We start from the raw sequence: 20,138 nt of genomic DNA on the forward strand, positions 1-20,138 counted from the left end.
TAAGTAGTTTCTAATGTCTGCAGGTCAAATGTTTTTTTTTCCTGTCTTCCACATGTAAGACATTGAAACAGTTTAGTGAAATGTTTTTTTTTTCACATTGTTACACTTTCCTTAAATAAATACAATTAAAATAAATTATATTTTTGACTGCTGAGGTGGACTGATCCAAGATGGAGTCATGTAAGCCAGGGCCTGGAAGTACAACAGTAAAAAAAAAAAAAAAAAAAAAAAAAAAATATCCATCAATGTAAAATGAAGAAATACCACAAGTTCAGATACAAAGCAAATAATGTATTTAGAAAAGCTTACAATTTGTAGGTAGAATGAGAAACATTTGATACAGCAAATTTTACAATTAAAGTTTTTCAAAAATAACACTGTAAACGTTATAAAAATAAAATTTCAAGAATGCAATGCATACAAATGTACAAGCTGTAAAGAGGGGAATGCTATAATTATGAAATATATTCGGGAGGAGAAGTTTGGAGGGTAGCTCTGTTACATTATTGGAGGGAGTATTGAAAGAGGAGGAGTAGGCATGCACTGTAAGGAACTGAAGTAACTTTTCTTTGAATATGGTGAAGTTTTATATACTGTGGATTTATTCAGAAAGGGAGTCCCACAGCATGAGAGCTAAAATGAAGAAATACATTAATTATGATTGTGACATCCTTGCTCTGAGCCAGTGATCAGGGAGTCTCAATCCTCACCATGGGCACCAGTGAAGGATCTTCAAAACTTCAGCTTGGCCAGCTAAAAACTTGGTTATATTCAACTGGACGTATAAGAGAATTTAAGTACCTTTTTCTGCACTTTTTTTTTAAAAAATACAGTATTTAAATTGATTTAAACTGTGTATGAAGGAGTGTTGAAGGAATTTTTATCTGAAGTTATTCTGCTCTTCAGTAACTTGAACTAAAGCTAGTGTTGGCTGAATTTTGTTATTTGCTAGTAATTACAGGTGTGGGGGTAGCCACATTCTTTGATTTCCTGTCCTTGCATATTTAAACTGGTGCATGTGAAATAATTCCTGCTTTAAAACTTCAGCTTGGCCAGCTAAAAACTTGGTTATATTCAACTGGATGTATAAGAGAATTTAAGTACCTTTTTCTGCACTTTTTTTAAAAATACAGTATTTAAATTGATTTAAACTGTGTATGAAGGAGTGTTGAAGGAATTTTTATCTGAAGTTATTCTGCTCTTCAGTAACTTGAACTAAAGCTAGTGTTGGCTGAATTTTGTTATTTGCTAGTAATTACAGGTGTGGGGTAGCCACATTCTTTGATTTCCTGTCCTTGCATATTTAAACTGGTGCATGTGAAATAATTCCTGCTTTAAAACTTCAGCTTGGCCAGCTAAAAACTTGGTTATATTCAACTGGACGTATAAGAGAATTTAAGTACCTTTTTCTGCACTTTTTTTTTTAAAAATACAGTATTTAAATTGATTTAAACTGTGTATGAAGGAGTGTTGAAGGAATTTTTATCTGAAGTTATTCTGCTCTTCAGTAACTTGAACTAAAGCTAGTGTTGGCTGAATTTTGTTATTTGCTAGTAATTACAGGTGTGGGGGTAGCCACATTCTTTGATTTCCTGTCCTTGCATATTTAAACTGGTGCATGTGAAATAATTCCTGCTTTAAAACTTCAGCTTGGCCAGCTAAAAACTTGGTTATATTCAACTGGACGTATAAGAGAATTTAAGTACCTTTTTCTGCACTTTTTTAAAAAATACAGTATTTAAATTGATTTAAACTGTGTATGAAGGAGTGTTGAAGGAATTTTTATCTGAAGTTATTCTGCTCTTCAGTAACTTGAACTAAAGCTAGTGTTGGCTGAATTTTGTTATTTGCTAGTAATTACAGGTGTGGGGGTAGCCACATTCTTTGATTTCCTGTCCTTGCATATTTAAACTGGTGCATGTGAAATAATTCCTGCTTTAAAACTTCAGCTTGGCCAGCTAAAAACTTGGTTATATTCAACTGGACGTATAAGAGAATTTAAGTACCTTTTTCTGCACTTTTTTTAAAAAATACAGTATTTAAATTGATTTAAACTGTGTATGAAGGAGTGTTGAAGGAATTTTTATCTGAAGTTATTCTGCTCTTCAGTAACTTGAACTAAAGCTAGTGTTGGCTGAATTTTGTTATTTGCTAGTAATTACAGGTGTGGGGGTAGCCACATTCTTTGATTTCCTGTCCTTGCATATTTAAACTGGTGCATGTGAAATAATTCCTGCTTTAAAACTTCAGCTTGGCCAGCTAAAAACTTGGTTATATTCAACTGGACGTATAAGAGAATTTAAGTACCTTTTTCTGCACTTTTTTTAAAAAAATACAGTATTTAAATTGATTTAAACTGTGTATGAAGGAGTGTTGAAGGAATTTTTATCTGAAGTTATTCTGCTCTTCAGTAACTTGAACTAAAGCTAGTGTTGGCTGAATTTTGTTATTTGCTAGTAATTACAGGTGTGGGGGTAGCCACATTCTTTGATTTCCTGTCCTTGCATATTTAAACTGGTGCATGTGAAATAATTCCTGCTTTAAAACTTCAGCTTGGCCAGCTAAAAACTTGGTTATATTCAACTGGACGTATAAGAGAATTTAAGTACCTTTTTCTGCACTTTTTTTTTAAAAATACAGTATTTAAATTGATTTAAACTGTGTATGAAGGAGTGTTGAAGGAATTTTTATCTGAAGTTATTCTGCTCTTCAGTAACTTGAACTAAAGCTAGTGTTGGCTGAATTTTGTTATTTGCTAGTAATTACAGGTGTGGGGGTAGCCACATTCTTTGATTTCCTGTCCTTGCATATTTAAACTGGTGCATGTGAAATAATTCCTGCTTTAAAACTTCAGCTTGGCCAGCTAAAAACTTGGTTATATTCAACTGGACGTATAAGAGAATTTAAGTACCTTTTTCTGCACTTTTTAAAAAATACAGTATTTAAATTGATTTAAACTGTGTATGAAGGAGTGTTGAAGGAATTTTTATCTGAAGTTATTCTGCTCTTCAGTTATTCCCACCCATCCGCCCTGTTTTTGTTTTGGTGTTAATCTTAGTGGCATTGAAACTGCCCGCCCCTCAGCCTGCCTCTGGGCCCATCTCATTTGCTCACTCAACTGAGTGCAGTGAGATCATATTCTGATTTCAGGCACTCCTACTGTGTACAAAGAGAGCATCTGGGAAATAGGAAAAAAAAAAAAAATTAAGCTTATTTCCTGCCTTTCTTGTTAAGTGGTACAGACTATTTGTAGGCTTCTGAGCCCCCAAGCCCTTCTGTGTTTGAGGGAAGCCTTCTAGCTTGTTTATTTCTTATAACTAGCCAGTTTTCTAGTTTCAGCACTCAAATCTGTTTCTTTGATCTCAGCACTTGTTCAGAAAAAAAAAAAAAAAAAAAAAAAAAAAAAATTTCATCTGCTTTTACTGTACTTGTGTTTTTACCTACTTATTTTTACTTTTGCATCATCTTAAAATACTCAATTGTATTTATTACTGCTTGGTGTAACTCATTCTAAGCCTTTTGGTTTAATCACTTGGGCTTCGGACCAGTTAGTTGTTTTGCACTGAGAGGGTTTGTGGTCTGCACTGTTGTGGCAGAACAGGTAGCTTACATCCTTCTAGGTTGAGAACTGCTGATTGAGGGCTCAGTGTCTGTTATTCTAAAAGTGTATTAATTTTGGTTTAAGCACTTGGGCTTTCAAGCCAGTTATTTTACATTAAGAGGGTTCGTGGTCTGCACTCTTGTGGGAGGAGAGGCTGGACTCTGCCCTTCTGAGCTGGGAATTTCTGGTTAAAGGCTTATAGTGCATGCATATCTGAACTGTTCCTTACTGAAGTTGGTGCGCCTTGTTTGCTGTGGCATAGACTGGATTCGGGCCTGCTAGATCTAGCTTTGTTTGTGTAACTTGAGCACTAATCCAGACATTCTCTAAAGTATTCAATGGTATTTATTACTGCTTGGTTGTAACTTGATTAAAGTGTAGCTATCATTCAAGTCTTTTGGATTAAGCACTTGGGCTTCAGAACAGTTGTTTTACATTAGGAAGGTTTGTGGCAAGCACTGTGGTGGCAGGACAGGTAGCTTTCATCCTTCTAAGTTGGGAACTGCTGATTGAGAGCCCAGTGTCCAAGTGTATTAGTTCTGGTTTAGGCACTTGGGCTTCAGGCCAGTTATTTTACATTAAGAAGGTTCGTGGTCTGCACTCTTGTGGGAGAAGAGGCTGGACTCTGCCCTTCTGAGCTGGGAATTTTCTGGTTAAAGGTTTATAGTGCCTGAATATTTGAACTGTATCTTACTGAAATTGGTTCACCTTGTTTGCTCTAGCATAGACTAGATCCAGGCCTACTGAATCTAGCTTTGTTTATATGCTTGTTGTTTGTTTGCTTGTTATTTCCCTGGAAGCTAATTCCACCTAATCGCAACTTCTCAGCTTCTGTGGATCACTAGTGATATCTGCATTGCTTACTGTACTTATTTCCTTGTTTCACTTGAAAGAAAGTTACTGTTTGTCGTTTTGCATTTAGTTACTTGTAACACATTGCACTCAAGTTACCTGGCACTTGCTCACTAAAGCAATTATATAAGTCAGCACTAAAAATTAAAAGCACTACACCCTCACTCCCCACTGGCCCTTGTTTTCAATTAAGGATTTCCCAATATTATTCTAGCATGTCCAAAGGTCAGTTGTCAATCTCCTCTCCGGTCCAGCTGGTGAATCTGGGAATCTTGAGGCAATGTTATAACTGCCTCATGTACACAGACAACCCTCTCCTCCTCCCACATAACACAAATACTTGCGAGAGATGCAGCTATTTAGCCAAACTGGAGGCTGAGCTCTCTCAACTCAGGACTGGCAAGACCAGACAGGAGGAGAAGGCAACTACACACACCACAAAACCAGCCTCACATAATGCTACCACTCCACTGAATCAAACACATAAACACACAAAGACATACTCGAGGCTCTGAGTAAAATTTACCTAAACAGCAGAGGCCTCCAAAGCAGACACCCAAACAACTGCTACCTCAAGACACCCCACAAGCAACACATAAACCACAAAAGCAGTGTGCAAAGCAGTCACAGCCCTTAAGGCCAAATACAACACCAAACATACTTGTCATAGGTGACTCCATAGTCAGACACACTGACGTCCCACTCACCAGGCTGAACAAGGAGAGGGTCACAGTAAGCTGCCTATCGGGCGCTAGAATCCGCCACATAACACAAGCACTCGGGTCACTCCATGGCAAGTACAAATATGACACAGTCATTGTCCATGCTGGTGTGAGCGACCTGAGACGTACCTCCCTGGACTACATGAAAAGAGACATAGAGGAGCTCTCTGATTATGTAGCCCAGGCAGGTATGACCCTAACCCTGAGCAGTATCCTTCCTTCACCAAGAATGATGCCACAATATAGAGACAAGATGATCAGCTTTAACAATTGGCTTAATGTCTGGTGTCATTCAAAGGGGATCCAGTGTCTGTCTGCCTGGGATGACATGCTTGACAAGCCACGCTGCTTCGCAAGGGCGGCTTGCACCTGTCACCCTGGGATTCCGGATATTGGCTAAGGCTCTTGCCACCCCCATAGTGCCTTTTTAGGCAAGGCTCAAATTCTAAACCTACCACCCTAGAAAACAAAAATGGGAAGAAACTGAGGGTAATGCTGCTCAATGCCAGAAGTCTAAATCTCAAAATGCACGCACTCGAGGCCCTTCTCAGTATGGAGAACATCGATGTCTGTGCTGTAACTGAAACCTGGTTCAAGGCTCCTGAGAGCACCCGGCACTATTAGGTTTTACCTCATATCATGCGTTCCGGCCCCAAAACCCGGACCACACCACAAAAGGAGGGTGTATCCATATTCATAAAGGATACTCACACCTCCAGGTTGGTGGCAACGCAAGCCGGAAACCATCCAGGTGCAACTAACCATAGGCAAAACTGCTCTACAAATTGTAGCATGCTACAGGCCACCCTCTCAAACTCAGGAACCCCACACAGCCTTCCTGAAGACACTGGAGGGTATAAATGTATCTCCAAACACCATCATATTGGGTGACTTCAACTACCGAATATAGACTGGGAACATTACTCAAGCCCTAACTTTCTAGCCCAACGGTTCCTGGAGTTCATAAATTCAAATGCCATGGAACAGCTAGTCACTGTTCCCACGTGAGGAGAAAATATACTAGATCTCATTGTCACAAACATGGGGACAAAATGCTCCACACGGAAGTATATCCCTCATTGGTGAGATCTGATCATAAACTAATCTCACTGGAAATCCACATCCCGCCCCACCCCAAGCAAAAAGACCATAGTGAAGAACTTCTCTAAAGCAAACTTCACACTACTCAAGACTGGTGTGGTATCCTTCAAGGCCCCTGAGCCAGAGGAAACCACAACCCAAGCTGTGGAAGCCCTTACAAATGCCTTCTATGAACACCTCCAGGACTGCATGGATCAGGCAATCCCAAATAAAACCAAGACTCTTTCCACAAAGGGCAAACGTCCAGTCTGGTGGACCCCAGCCATTAACAAACTTTACAATAAGAGGAGAAAGCTATTACATGATAGAACAAAATCCATAAAAGGGAAGTCACCCCTGATCATTATTAGTAAAAAAATAGGAGCACTCATAAAATCAACTAAGGCCAATTTTGACAGAAAAATTGCCATGGATTCAAAGGACAATCATAAGGCCTTTTTCAGCTATGTTAGGAACCTGGGTGGAAACTCCCAGATATGCTCAGAATTAGTCCAAAATGATACAAAAATCACTGAACCCACAGACATTGCCAAAATACTGGCAGACAGGTTCAGTGCAAACTTCACTCCTCTCCCCTAAAGGAGAGATAACTATCCCAGCCGAGTGTAGCCTCCCGGACATCTCAAATGCGCAGGTGAAAGCTGCTCTCTCTAAAGCTAAAAACACAGCATCAATGGGACCGGATGGTGTCCCCGGCTGTGTGCTACACGAGCTAAATGAGGAATTAAACCCGCACATAAGGCAGCTGTTTAATCTCAGCCTTACCACAGGATACGTGCCCAAGGAGTGGCGTACGGCAACTGTGGTCCCACTCCACAAAGGCGGTGCCTCTACGGACCCTGGTAATTACCGCCCTATAAGCTTAACAAGTCTAGTCTGCAAAGCTATGGAGAGGATCATAATGGAGCTCATAAACAAAGATATAGGGGACTTGCAGACATTGGACCCAACCCAGTTTGGCTTTGTCAAGGGAAGATCATGCCTTTTGAACTTGGTTGACTTCTTCGAAACAGTCACCAAGGCCATTGATGAGGGAAAGGCAGTCCATACAGCCTACCTTGACCTTGCAAAGGCTTTTGACACAATACCCCACTCGGGTATTGTAGAAAAACTTACGAGCTTAAATGTAAACCCATATGTCACAAGATGGGTTGCAAACTGGCTTAAGGACAGAACCCACAGGGTTAGAGTTGCTGGCGCTGTGTCAGACTCCAAGCCGGTCACAAGTGGTGTCCCACAGGGCCCGGTCCTTGGCCCCCTATTGTTTGGCACCTACTTCTCAGAAGTACAGGCCAACATGGGAGGACTTTGGCTGACAAAGTTTGCAGACGACTGCAAACTGGGCGCCATAATGGAAAGTGCATCAGACACGGATATCCTTCAGAAGGGACTCACGGAAACAGATAGCACGTGCCAGAGCCATGGCCTGAAGTTAAACGCCAAAAATGTATAGTCATACCCTTCGGGAAAAACAAGGTAACCCCAAGCTACCATATAGGTGGCAATCCACTAAGCACAGAAGAGGTTATCAGGGACCTGGGGACCCAGGTTGACAGTGGCCTTTCTTTTGACACTCACATTGCTAAAGTGGTTAGAAAGACCTTCTACATTGCCCACCTGATCATGAAGGGATTCACATCCAGATCTAGTGAGGTCATTGTTCCCCTGTACTCTTCACTTATCAGACCAATGATCGAGTACAATGCCCCATTCGGGATGTATCTCACCCGACATCTGCAGCAATTGGAGAGACCCCAAAAGTTCCTCACCAAAAGGATAAAGGGACTCCAAAATCTGTCATATGCTGCCAGATTGAAGAAACTCCAGCTCTATTCAGTCGCATACCGTCTGCTCAGAGGTGACATGTGCCTGACATACAAGGCCATGTACAACCCGGAATTAATGGACATGCTCCACCTCAAAAAATCCAAATCCACCAAAACCACTAGAGCAAGCGACTTAAACCTTAGCACGGATATAAATAGGACGTGCTGGAGGAATAGATTTATCACTCAGAGACTCCTATGCTGTGGAATAAAATCCCGGTCCATGTGAGGCAGAGCACCTCGCTGACTCTGTTCAAGAGAAATCTAGACCTGTGGATGGGAGATCGTAGGTTTACCCCAGGAATCATCTCTGTGTCACTGCTGGACAGAGGCACAACAAACTAATGGGCACAGTATTTTTTCATATAAGGGGTGGCGTAAGCCACAATAATTTGGGCTAGGCTTATAAATGCCTTAGGGCAGATAGCCTAGTATAAACCTATGAACCTATGAACCTATTCACTTGGAACAAAGGTAGATACACACAGTATTTTCAGATGCAGCTCTCTGCACCAAGCACAATTTCAACTTAAGAGCACACAGGGAACACACACAGTCAGGGGGCTGGGTTTCCCTCTGTCTCTCTCCAGGCCCCCAGTAATACTCCCCACTGACACAGCTGTAGAGCCGAGTCCTCAGCTGAGTGTTCTAAGCCAAGGCCTCCAACACCCTCTCCTTAAAACCAGTGCTCTGTGCCCCTGCTCCAAAGCTGTCACACACACACACTTTGAGATTTGATTTTCACATACATGCATGAACCTAGGAAAGGCTGGCAAAGATTTACCAGCTATGCCACTCTCCCCAGACTACAAGGTAGGTACTGCCACCAGAACACTCCAAAGCCAGATACTCTAAGGGTACCCAATTATACTGAGTAAAATTATTACTAATACAAATGCTAATGTTTGACCAATGCAGCAAGGTTTTCAGGAGCAGCCACAGTATCACATAATAAATATAAATACTCTCTCAAAGGTTAAAATATTCTCTAAAAGACCAGCCACAATGAAATGTTTAAATATGTTTAATAATAAATAATAAAAGAACGTGAAAATACAAATTATCTATTTACAATAAACACCAGAGTTTCAATCACAGGAAATATTAAAAATAACCCAGATGGATAGATTCACACAGATACGAAAAAACAGTACTGAACTAATCTCACTATATTTTCCTGACTGATCTAAAGAATTAGTATTCCTTGGTTACTTATTAAAGCAAGTCAAGATGAATTGAGTGAGGAGTCCTTTTTTGTCAGGTTTCACAAAAAGAATGCCCTGAGACTTCTCTCTCATCAAGTATTAAAACATCATTTCAATACTGGATTACAGAATGACATCACATACATCTGATTATCTGACTCTGGTTCCTACACTACCCTCACACACTACCCCCTTTACTAGAATTGAACCAGAATATAGCACACATGTGTTATCAGATACACAGCTAGAGCTTTGCTAAGATGTGTTATAGCATCTGGAAGCTATAAAACCATTTCTAAACTTCCACCCTTCTAGGATAGCAATTAGTTCACACCTTAGGACAATACACAGTAGGATTCCTAATCCTGGTTTTCACAGACATTTCATCTCTGGCTGAAGTCAGAACTGTAAGATACAATATTTATGGCCTAAACCAGGTAATTTAATTTCAGACTATTTTTCAAATTTAGCTGGACTGAGATTAACCTCTTCTCTTCCTGTATCCCCTGTTACAATATATTCATTTCAACAATTACTCTATTAAGCTAACCAGCTATACTAGACTTGCCCACTAGATGGCACCCTAATTCCAGACTTGTTCTACTCTTACCCTTTTTCTCTTTATCAACTACTTACCCCTGTTCTTACCTTCAGTAGTCCCCGAAGTGCTATTAGCTGTCTCTTTTAGTTTTTTTCCTTCTTGTCTACTGTTCATTGATACCTCCCCAGTCCTCTCTCCCTCTTTCCTTTCTTTTATTTTTCCCTTTTCCCAGGCACACTTACAGACTAGAGACACTTTCTAGACTCTATTCTTTTCCATTCTATCACTAGAAATAGCCTAGCTGATTGTTTTTCATTAACTGATTCAGTATCTGTTTCTACCCGCTCCGTTTGCCCAGAGGGCTCACTCTGCTCCCCCCTACCCCCAATTCCCACCCGCCCCAGGGGTCCTACCTTTATACTTCCTAAACCACACCTCTTCCTCCTCCTGTCACTCTCTAACCACACCCCTTCCTCTTACCAGTACCTTCTAACCACACCTCTTCCCCTCACCTGTACTATCTAATACTACCTCATTATTAGACAATTTCCTCTTTACAATCACTCTTCCCTATATCTCTTCTCCCTACAAACTCTCCTATTACCTAACTCCACAAATATTACCCTCTCACTGCTCTCCTCCCAAAACACCATACTCTACTCACTCTCTCAGTTCCACGCAATAAACTTCTTTCTTCTACATACAAAGAACCTATATCTATCAATATAATGAATACTCAATCCACCCCATCCTTTATCACATTCTTATTCACACTCTTACTATTACCTCCTTTAATCTTTACTCATGTTTTCACCTCTTTTGAAAATCCACTAGACCCAAACCAAAACTATCACAAAAAAGAAACCAGCTCTCCAAACTCACCTTTACTTTTTATTCATGCTAACATAACATCCTCAGCTAACTACATACTTCCTAAATATCATAGAACTCTACACACAAAGTACAACAATCTAATCCCCAAAAAATGTCTGTCTCTATACAGCAGATTCAAAAACCCATACTATCTAAGCCTTCTACTCTGTTTAAAGGATGGTGACATTCACCCTAAACCAGGTTCCCCAACAACTCCCATCTTTCTCCTCAACTTCAAAGAATCACCTACCCAAGCCCTTTCTAGACCATCTAACTCCTTATTAATTGCTCATCTTAACATACGCAGTATAAACAATAAAGTAATTCAACTCCAAGCTCTAACAGAAATCTATTCCTTTGATATTCTCTGCTTAACAGAAACCTGGCTAAAACCTTCAACCAAAGATAATGAAATCATCCCACCTGGATATAATATCCTGAGACTAGACCGAACATCCAAGAAAGGTGGAGGTGTTGCTATCCTATATAAACCTAGCTTACAATTAACCACTCATAACAGCAAACCACCTATAGACTCCAATGCAGAAATTCTGATCACCAAACTTCTTCTTAACAATTCCAAATCCATCTGTGTCATCTGTATATATCTACCTCCTGGTAATAACATAGCAACCATGGAAAATATACTTTGCTGGCTTTCCCAAAACTTGCCTCAAGAAACCATAATCCTAGGTGACATAAATATTGACTGGACCTGCTTATGCAGTAACCTCCCCTCAAACCATATTAACCTTTATGGGTATTCCCAGAACGGTTACCTCCCCTACCAGAATAAATAAATCTAACAAAAAATCAAGCTTACTAGACTGGATCCTCATTAATCATCATCCTCACATCTATGACTCTGGAACTCTCCCTGATGATTTAAGTGACCACTCTCTTACCTATATCATCAAACATAAAATCAACTTTCCCTCCCCAACATCCATTAAAAACATCAGGTCTAAAAAGTACTTTAATCCTGAACTTTTCCAGATGGAACTAAGAGCATGCAACTGGTCCCCCCTACAATACCCACCTTTAGATGAAGCTGTTAGTTACTTTAACTCTAACTTCCTTGCTATCCTCAACCACCATGCCCCAACCAGACTAGTTAGAACCAAAACCAAACATACTCCCTAGCTTTCCAAGGAAACCAAACATAAAATCAATGTTAGAAACAAACATTGGGTAAAATGGAGGAAAACAAAAAATCCTATAGACCAACAAACATTTAGACAACTACGAAATGAAACTAAGAAAGCTATCATATCTGACAAAAAAACTACTACCTCCAACCCCAACAAGCTAGTCAAAACAAGCCACAGAAATTTTGGTCTAGTATCAACCAACTACTACACCCAGGGCAATCCACTACTCCAAACCCTCAAAACACTGAACACAAAACACCAATAAATATAGCAAATTCTTTTAACACCTTTTTTACTGATGCTATACAAACATTAGCTGGTCAACTATCACCTAACAACTTCACTCTACCTTCGAAAGAATCAACCGCACCCCCTACTTTTTGTTTCAACCCATTCCAACATCATATATTCTAACACTGCTACAGAAACTGAAACCATGCTCCCCCACAGCAGACCAACTATCTGCTGAATTCCTTCAACAATCCGCCAAAGCTATTACCTATCCCATTTCTATCCTGATCAACAGAACTATTACTGAAAGTTCTATCCCCAGTTTATGGAAAATGTCCTATATTATCCCCCTCCACAAAGGAGGACAATCCACTGAACTCTCCAATTACCGCCCCATTGCCCTCCTCTCACCTCTAGCAAAGATCATGGAAAAATGTATCCACAAACAATTGCTTGACCATCTAATACAAAATAACCTTCTAGCCAACTGTCAACATGGTTTTAGACCTTCATATAGCACTACTACTGCCCTTCTTTCCTTCACAGACTGTATCAACAATAACCGCAACTTTAACAAACTCTCTTCAGCCCTATTCATTGACCTGTCTAAAGCTTTTGACATGGTAAATCACCAAATTCTCATCACTATACTGAAATCCTTGTCACTAGATACATCCTCCATAAAATGGTTCCAGTCTTACCTGGATAAACGACAACAGGCCGTACTATGGCACAAGTCTCTCTCTACTCACCTGCCTGTCAACCTTGGAGTCCCACAAGGGTCCATCCTTGGACCTCTACTTTTTTCCATATTCATCAATGACCTCCACCTTGCCATCCCCCAAGCTACATGCATACAATATGCGGATGACTCTACACTGATATGCTCAGCCCCCTCCCCCTCCTCCTCTGAACTTCTCTATCTTACTCAACAAGTATTTAACACAGTTGAGAAATGATGCCTTCTCCTAAATCCCAAAAAGACTAAACTCCATCTTTTCTCTCCTACTAAGAAATCCCCCTATTAGATTTCTCAGTTAACTCTACCAATAAAACCATTATATCCCCTGAACCAACCACCAAACTATTAGTAGTCACCATTGACAATAATCTGAACTTTGATATCCATATTAACAATACCATAAAAACTGTCAACAAAAAGCTAGGCTCTCTCTATAGGATTAAATCCTTTCTCCTACCTTCAGCTCGAACCACAATAGCACACACTCATCTTATCTCTTCTCTTCTCTATGTCTCACCTATTTTTACTAACCTATCAAAAAATAATCTTAACAAATTGGAAATGTCTTACAATAATATTGCCAGATTTGCAACAGGCAACCCATTTAGAACCCATCACTGCCTCAATTTAAAGCAGCTAGGATGGCTTGAACTACAAAATCTAATTAAATTTCATCAGCTAACTATAGCCCACAGCACTCTTTACAAACCATCCAAAACACCTATTCTTTCCACACTAATCACTCCCTATAAAAACCTGGAATCCTTAAGGTCTTCACAGAAACTTCTAGTACATACAACTAAAACAAACAATAAAGCTGTTGACTCCCTTTTTTCTAATATAGTTGGAAAAGCCTGGAACCTCCTTCCAAATGAACTCTCCACACTTCCTTCACTACCCTGTTTTAAAAACAAATTGAAAGTACTCCTCAAAACTCATTGGTTATGCCCATGCTCTAAACCTGACTAGTCTAACTGTCCTAATATACTCTGATCTTCCAAACCCATTAACACATTAAAAGCAACTCCTTCCTTATTAAATGATATTACTAATTATCTCTTAAAAACCTTGATTGTATTTGCATTCCTTTATTATGCCTGTATTTCTGCATTGTAAACTATAGATTGTACTTGTATCCTTTATTATGCCTGTATTCTGCACTGTACATTTTATGGTGATAACCTGCTATACATACTGTAAATAGCTTTTTTTGTTTCATCTATCTCATGTTAATTGCACTGTTAATTGCATTGTCCTAGCTTTGGAGCCTAACTCCTCGGGCCTCTACTGAAAATGGACATATATCCAGTTGGACTAGCCCGGTCAACAAATGTAAAATAATAATAAATAAAAAAAATTACAATACAGTCAGATATACAGGTGTATTTCTTTTCTGTCCAGCAGGACCCACTGTTGGTACATTTTTAACACAAGCAACTTTACAAATACAGTTTCAACACAAGCACCTACATAAATCAGTTTGATATAGAAATTACATAGAATTCTTTACAAAACTCCAGATAGCTATGCTGGCATATGTTACACATCCACTGCCTTACTTCTCCTGGCATAGCTGGCAATACCTTACATCATCACAATGATATTTTTAAATTTTAACAGCAGTTTCTGTGAAGGGCAAATGAAGATATGGCTCAAAGTTTTCATATTACATTTGACAATGAAATTGTGGAACTGTTGTACTTCTTTTAACCATAACACTAAGATTGCTGCACTGTGTTAGGTATGATAGAATACAATTGAGGCTTATGTTCAGTATTTCATTTTATTACAGCAAAGAACTACACTGCATACTGTCAGATTGCTGTCACACTGTAATACACAAGTTAATTTTGAAGCACTGAATTGCTTATTATTTGGAAATAAATCGCTTTTTCCATACAGCATACATAACATTGATGCAAATGTTCTTATGGTAGTGCTCTAATTATGGTGTTAGTATAAATGAGTAAGGGTGTTAGGACAAATGGGAACAAATGGTGGAACTATGACCCCAGAAAAAAAATTATTAAACCTTTTTTTGTGAATTTGCATTGATTGCATTATTTAATAGTTCTAGTAATGTTAAAAATATCCTTTCTAAACAAACCTTGCACACTAGCTGCAGACCAGCTACCTGTTGACTTTCTATAACTAACTGCTACTTCCATCGCTTACCCTATATATCTATTCTCATTAACCGTTCTGTCATTGAACAGTACGTACCATTCCTCTGGAAAATATCTCATGTCATACCCTTACATAAAGGCAGTCCCTCTACTGATGTATCCAACTACAGATTCATAGCTATTTTGTCACCACAAATGTATACACAAACAGATCTTAGAACACTTTCTGTCAAATAATCTATTATATAATAAACATGGCTTGGCATAGCACCAGCACAGCTCTAATTAGCTTTACTAATACCAAAATATTAATGGAATTATCGACATAAATCAACTCAAAAACAAAAAACAACTAGTCTCTGCTACCTTCCTAGATATGTCAAAAGCATTTGACACTGTTTCTCATCAAATACTTCTCAATAAACTGGATTTCTACCTCTGCAGCTCTGAAGCCCTAAGCTGGTTTCATAGCTACCTGTCAGATAGGAAACAAGCCACTTTATAGAGCAATAAACTCTCCCCCCAGCTCCCTATATATGTAGGAGTCCCACAAGGATCTATCCTTGGCCCACTTTTATTCACAATGTTTACCAATGACCTAAACTCCTAAGCAAATCCAGCCTCAATCATACAATATGCTGACGACGCTTCCCTAATCTGCCCTGCCCCCTCTATCAAGGAACTCCAAGAAAAAACTCAGACAGCTCTCCACAACATTGAAAACTACTTAATAGTTAATCAACTTATACTTAACCCCAATAAAACCAAGCTTATGGTCTTCTATAATACCTCAACAACAACCAACTATCTCTAGTTCCTCCTCCAATGGCACAAAAATCTAACCCGTTGAACATACTAAACTTCTTGGTATCACAACTGATAGTGGTCTTAAGTTTGACAAACACCTTGCACTAACAGTTAAAAAGGTTCATATCAAACTGGGTTCTCTCTATAGAGCTAAATCGCATCTTACTGACCATGCCAAACTCGCAACAGCCAGAATCCATCTCTTATCTTCCCTGCTTTACTGTTCACAAATATTTGCCAGTCTTCACAAATCTAAAATGAATAGCCTTGAATCTTGCTATAACAAAATAGCCAAATTTGCCACTAATCAGTCTCAAAGATCTCAACATTGCACTGCCCTTCTCCAGTTGAACTGGTTAGAGCTCCCTCACCTGCTTACTCTGACTCAGCTACTAACTGCCCATACAGTCTTATACAAACCTGACAACTGCTTACCTCTATCTGACCTTGTCCAGCCCTACACTAACCTAAAATCTCTTAGGTCTGCTGATAAAATATTGTTGAAGATTACAAAAACCCAAAACTCTCACGGCATCTCCTTATACCCACATATCATTGCCAAACATTGGAATTCTCTACCTCAGAATATTCAGTCCATCAATGATAACCATTCATTTAAACAGTCCCTAAAGGAATATTTCACCAAACATAGGCTTTGCTCATGTTCTCCACCAGGATAACTAATTTAACCCCTTACTGTCTAACTTCCTTTTCTCCACCATCCATTGTCAATATTTCTTGGCAACTGAGCCTTCTTAGCTTCAGGTTATGATATTTTTATCCTGAAAAAAAAAAAAAAAAAACAAATATATTTTTTTTGTCTGTATGAATAGTATAAGCTTATTGTACTACTTCTTCTTTCGGCTTTTCCCAGTTAGGGGTCACCACAGCGGATCACCTGTTTCCATTTCTTCCTGTCCTCTGCATCTTGCTCTGTCACACCAACCACCTGCATGTTCTCTCTAACCACATCCATAAACCTTATCTTAGGCCTTCCTCTTTTCCTCTAACCTGGCAGCTTCATTCTTAGCATCCTTTTCCCAATATACACATGTCCAAACCAACGCAATCTCGCCTCTCTAGCTTTGTCTCCAAACTGTCCAACTGGGGCTGACCCTCTAATATACTTATTTATTTATTTATTTGCAGTTGATTTACCAGGATAGTCCATTGGGCCAAAAAGAACCCGTTTTCAATGGAGTCCTGGGGAAAAAAGCTCCAGTACAGATAATTGGGTACATACAAGGATTGCTAAATAATTATACAAAATGGTAGATAATAGTCATAGGGAGAAAAGCTCCAGCACAAACAGAATTAGGTTCAGACAAGATTGCTAATATTTATAGAGAAGTGGTCGAAAAAAAACATTTCAATTCACAATTCATAAACATTCTGAACAATACAAAACAAAGAGGATTAAGGTGAAGTAAATGAGCTTGGAAATAATGTGAGATACATAGCAAGGAGTTTTGCAGAAGGAACATAAAAGTAAAGTACCTTAAAGGGTAGTAACAGAGGGAACACAATCTTTGATAGATAGAAGTCTGGTCCTGTAAGCATATTGGTGAATGATGTGATGTGTTTATGAGGGGTGGGAGCAAGAGCAATGGACCCACTTATTCCTAGTCCTGTCTGCCCTCGTCACACCCAGTGCAAATCTTAACATCTTTAACTCTGCCACATCCAGCTCTGACTCCTGCCTTCTTGTCAATGCCACTGTCTCCAACCTATATAACATAGCTGGTCTCACTACCCTTTTGTAGACCTTCCCTTTCACTCTTACTGGTACTCGTCTGTCACAAATCACTCCTGACAATCTTCTCCACCCCGCCTGTACTCTCTTCTTCACCTCTCTTCCACACCTGCCATTACTCTGAACTGTTGATCCCAAGTATTTAAACTCATCCACCTTTGCCAACTCTAGTCCCTGCTCCTCACCATTCCTCTACCCTCCCTTTCATTCACACACATATATTCCGTCTTAGTCCAGCTGACCTTCATTCCTCTCCTCTCTAGAGCATATCTTCACCTCTCCAGGGTCTCCTCAACCTGTTCCCTACTCACTACATATCACAATGTCATCTGCAAACATCATAGTCCATGGGGACTCCTGTCTGATCTAGTCTGTCAACCTGTCCATTACCAGTGCAAATAAGAAAGGGCTCATAGCCGATCCTTGATGTAATCCCACCTCCACCTTAAACACATCTGTCACTCCCACTGCAGATCTCACCACTGTCACACTACCCTTGTACATATCCTGTACCACTCTTACATACTTCTCTGCCACTCCCGACTTCCTCATACAATACCACAACTCCTCTCTAGGCACCCTGTCATATGCTTTCTCTAAGTCCACAAAGACACAATGCAACTCCTTCTGATCTTCTCTGTACTTCTCCATCAACATTCTCAGAGCAAACATCGCATCTGTAGTGCTCTTTCCTGGCATGAAACCATACTGCTGATCACTAATCATCACCTCCCTTCTTAACCTAGCTTCCACTACTCTTTCCCATAATTTCAAGCTGTGACTGATCAGTTTTATCCCTCTGTAGTTACTACAGCTCTGCACATCATCTTTATTCTTAAAAATCTGTATGAACTCAGGCATCCTCTCACTTTCCAGGATTTCATTAAACAATCTGGTTAAAAATTCCACTGCCATTTCTCCTAAATACCGCCAAGCTTCCACAGGTATGTCATCTGGACCAACAGCCTTTCCATTCTTCATCCTCTTCATAGCTATCCTTACTTCTGCCTTGCTAATCCATTGTACTTCATGATTCACTATCCCCACATCATCCAACCTTTTCTCCCTCTCATTCTCTTCATTCATCAGCCCCTCAAAGTACTCCTTCCATCTGTTCAACACATTCTCCTCGCTAGTGAGTATGTTTCCCTCATTATCCTTTATCACCCTTATCTGCTGCACATCTTTTCTAGCTCAGGATCTCTGTGTAGCCAACTGGTACAGGTCCTTTTCTCCCTTCTTAGTGTCCAACCTTTCATACAACTCTCTATACGCCTTATCCTTAGCCTTTGCCACCTCTCTCTTTACCATGCACCTCATCTCCTTATACTCCTGTCTACTTTTTTCATCTCTCTGACACTCCCACTTCTTCTTCGCCAACCTCTTTCTCTGTATACTCTCCTGTACTTCCTCATTCCACCACCAGGTCTCCTTGTCCTCCTTCCTCTGTCTAGATGTCACACCAAACACCTTTCTAGCTGTCTCCCTTACTAGCTCTGCAGCAGTTACTCAGCAATTCCATTATTATGTGCGTTTAGATACGTCAAGGAACTTGCATTTGAACTCTTATCACAGTAATTGTCATATGTACAGATTCATTATGTAATCTTCCTTGGAGCTTTTCTCCCCAGGTCTCCGCTGAAAACAGGCTTCTGGCCCAGTCGGACACTACCCGGTTATCAAATGTAAATAAATAAAGAAAGAATAGCCAGTTCATGCCTTAATTATTTCCAGCCTGCTTGGTTTCACTCTTTTCATTAGCTAAAATGTAGAACAATCAAGCCAATGACAGCCTGACTTTTGGAGCTAAAACAAAAGTAATGGAATACGCCATCTTTTTTTTTGTTTGTTTTTAAGAGGAGGAGTACGAGTTTGAAGCTAAACAGAAAGAACATTCTTTTTAAAAAGAAAAAATAGTATATTTGCAAGTAAGTGTGTGTGTGTGTTTCCTCTCAAATCTGCTAATGTTACCAACTAAGAAAAGATGTCCCTGAGATTTGTTAACCTTACACAGCCCTTATTCAAAAAATATTTACTGATAATGTCATTAGAATCAGAATGCACTTGTTCTGTCATTGAAGTTTCTATAATAAATAGGACATGCTGGAGGGACAGATTCATAACCCAGAGGCTCCCTTCACTCTGGAATAAAATCTCAGTCCAGGTTAGGCAGAGTCCCTCATTGACTCTCTTCAAGAGGAATCTTGATGAGTGGATGGGAGATCGTAGGTTTATCCCGGGTATCACTTCTGTGTCACTGTTAGACAGAGGCACAGTATACTAACCTCGAAAAAGGGCATAGCAAATTAATTTAAAATGGGTGGCGAAAGCCAAACACACTCTGGCTAGGCTTATAAGTGCCCTAGGGCAGATAGCCTAGTATGAACCTATGAACTATAAATATCTTTTTTTACCTCTACTTATGGTCCAACTAAACCTACTATTCAGCATCTTTGTTTGGTTAAGTGTCTTACTCAGAATCACAGATAGGCAAGCAAGGTAACTGTGTACCCCCAACTACAGGAAGCACCTCATTAATAGCTTAAATTCTTAATCCTCTGCAACATCTAACATTCACTCAGATTTTCATTTTCTAATAAATCACTG

General features: G+C 39.6%; 1 protein-coding gene across 2 annotated transcripts in view; it reads right to left on the reverse strand.

Annotated features, from left to right (window-relative positions):
- PLEKHG1 (pleckstrin homology and RhoGEF domain containing G1) overlaps positions 1–20,138 on the reverse strand; it is a 2,146,741-nt gene that overhangs the window by 830,646 nt on the left and 1,295,957 nt on the right. The window lies entirely within an intron of this gene.

This window comes from Protopterus annectens, chromosome 1.part0 (genome assembly GCF_019279795.1).
Source record: "Protopterus annectens isolate FY-2018-M chromosome 1.part0, PAN1.0, whole genome shotgun sequence".
In the NCBI taxonomy this organism is placed as follows: Eukaryota; Metazoa; Chordata; order Ceratodontiformes; family Protopteridae; genus Protopterus; species Protopterus annectens.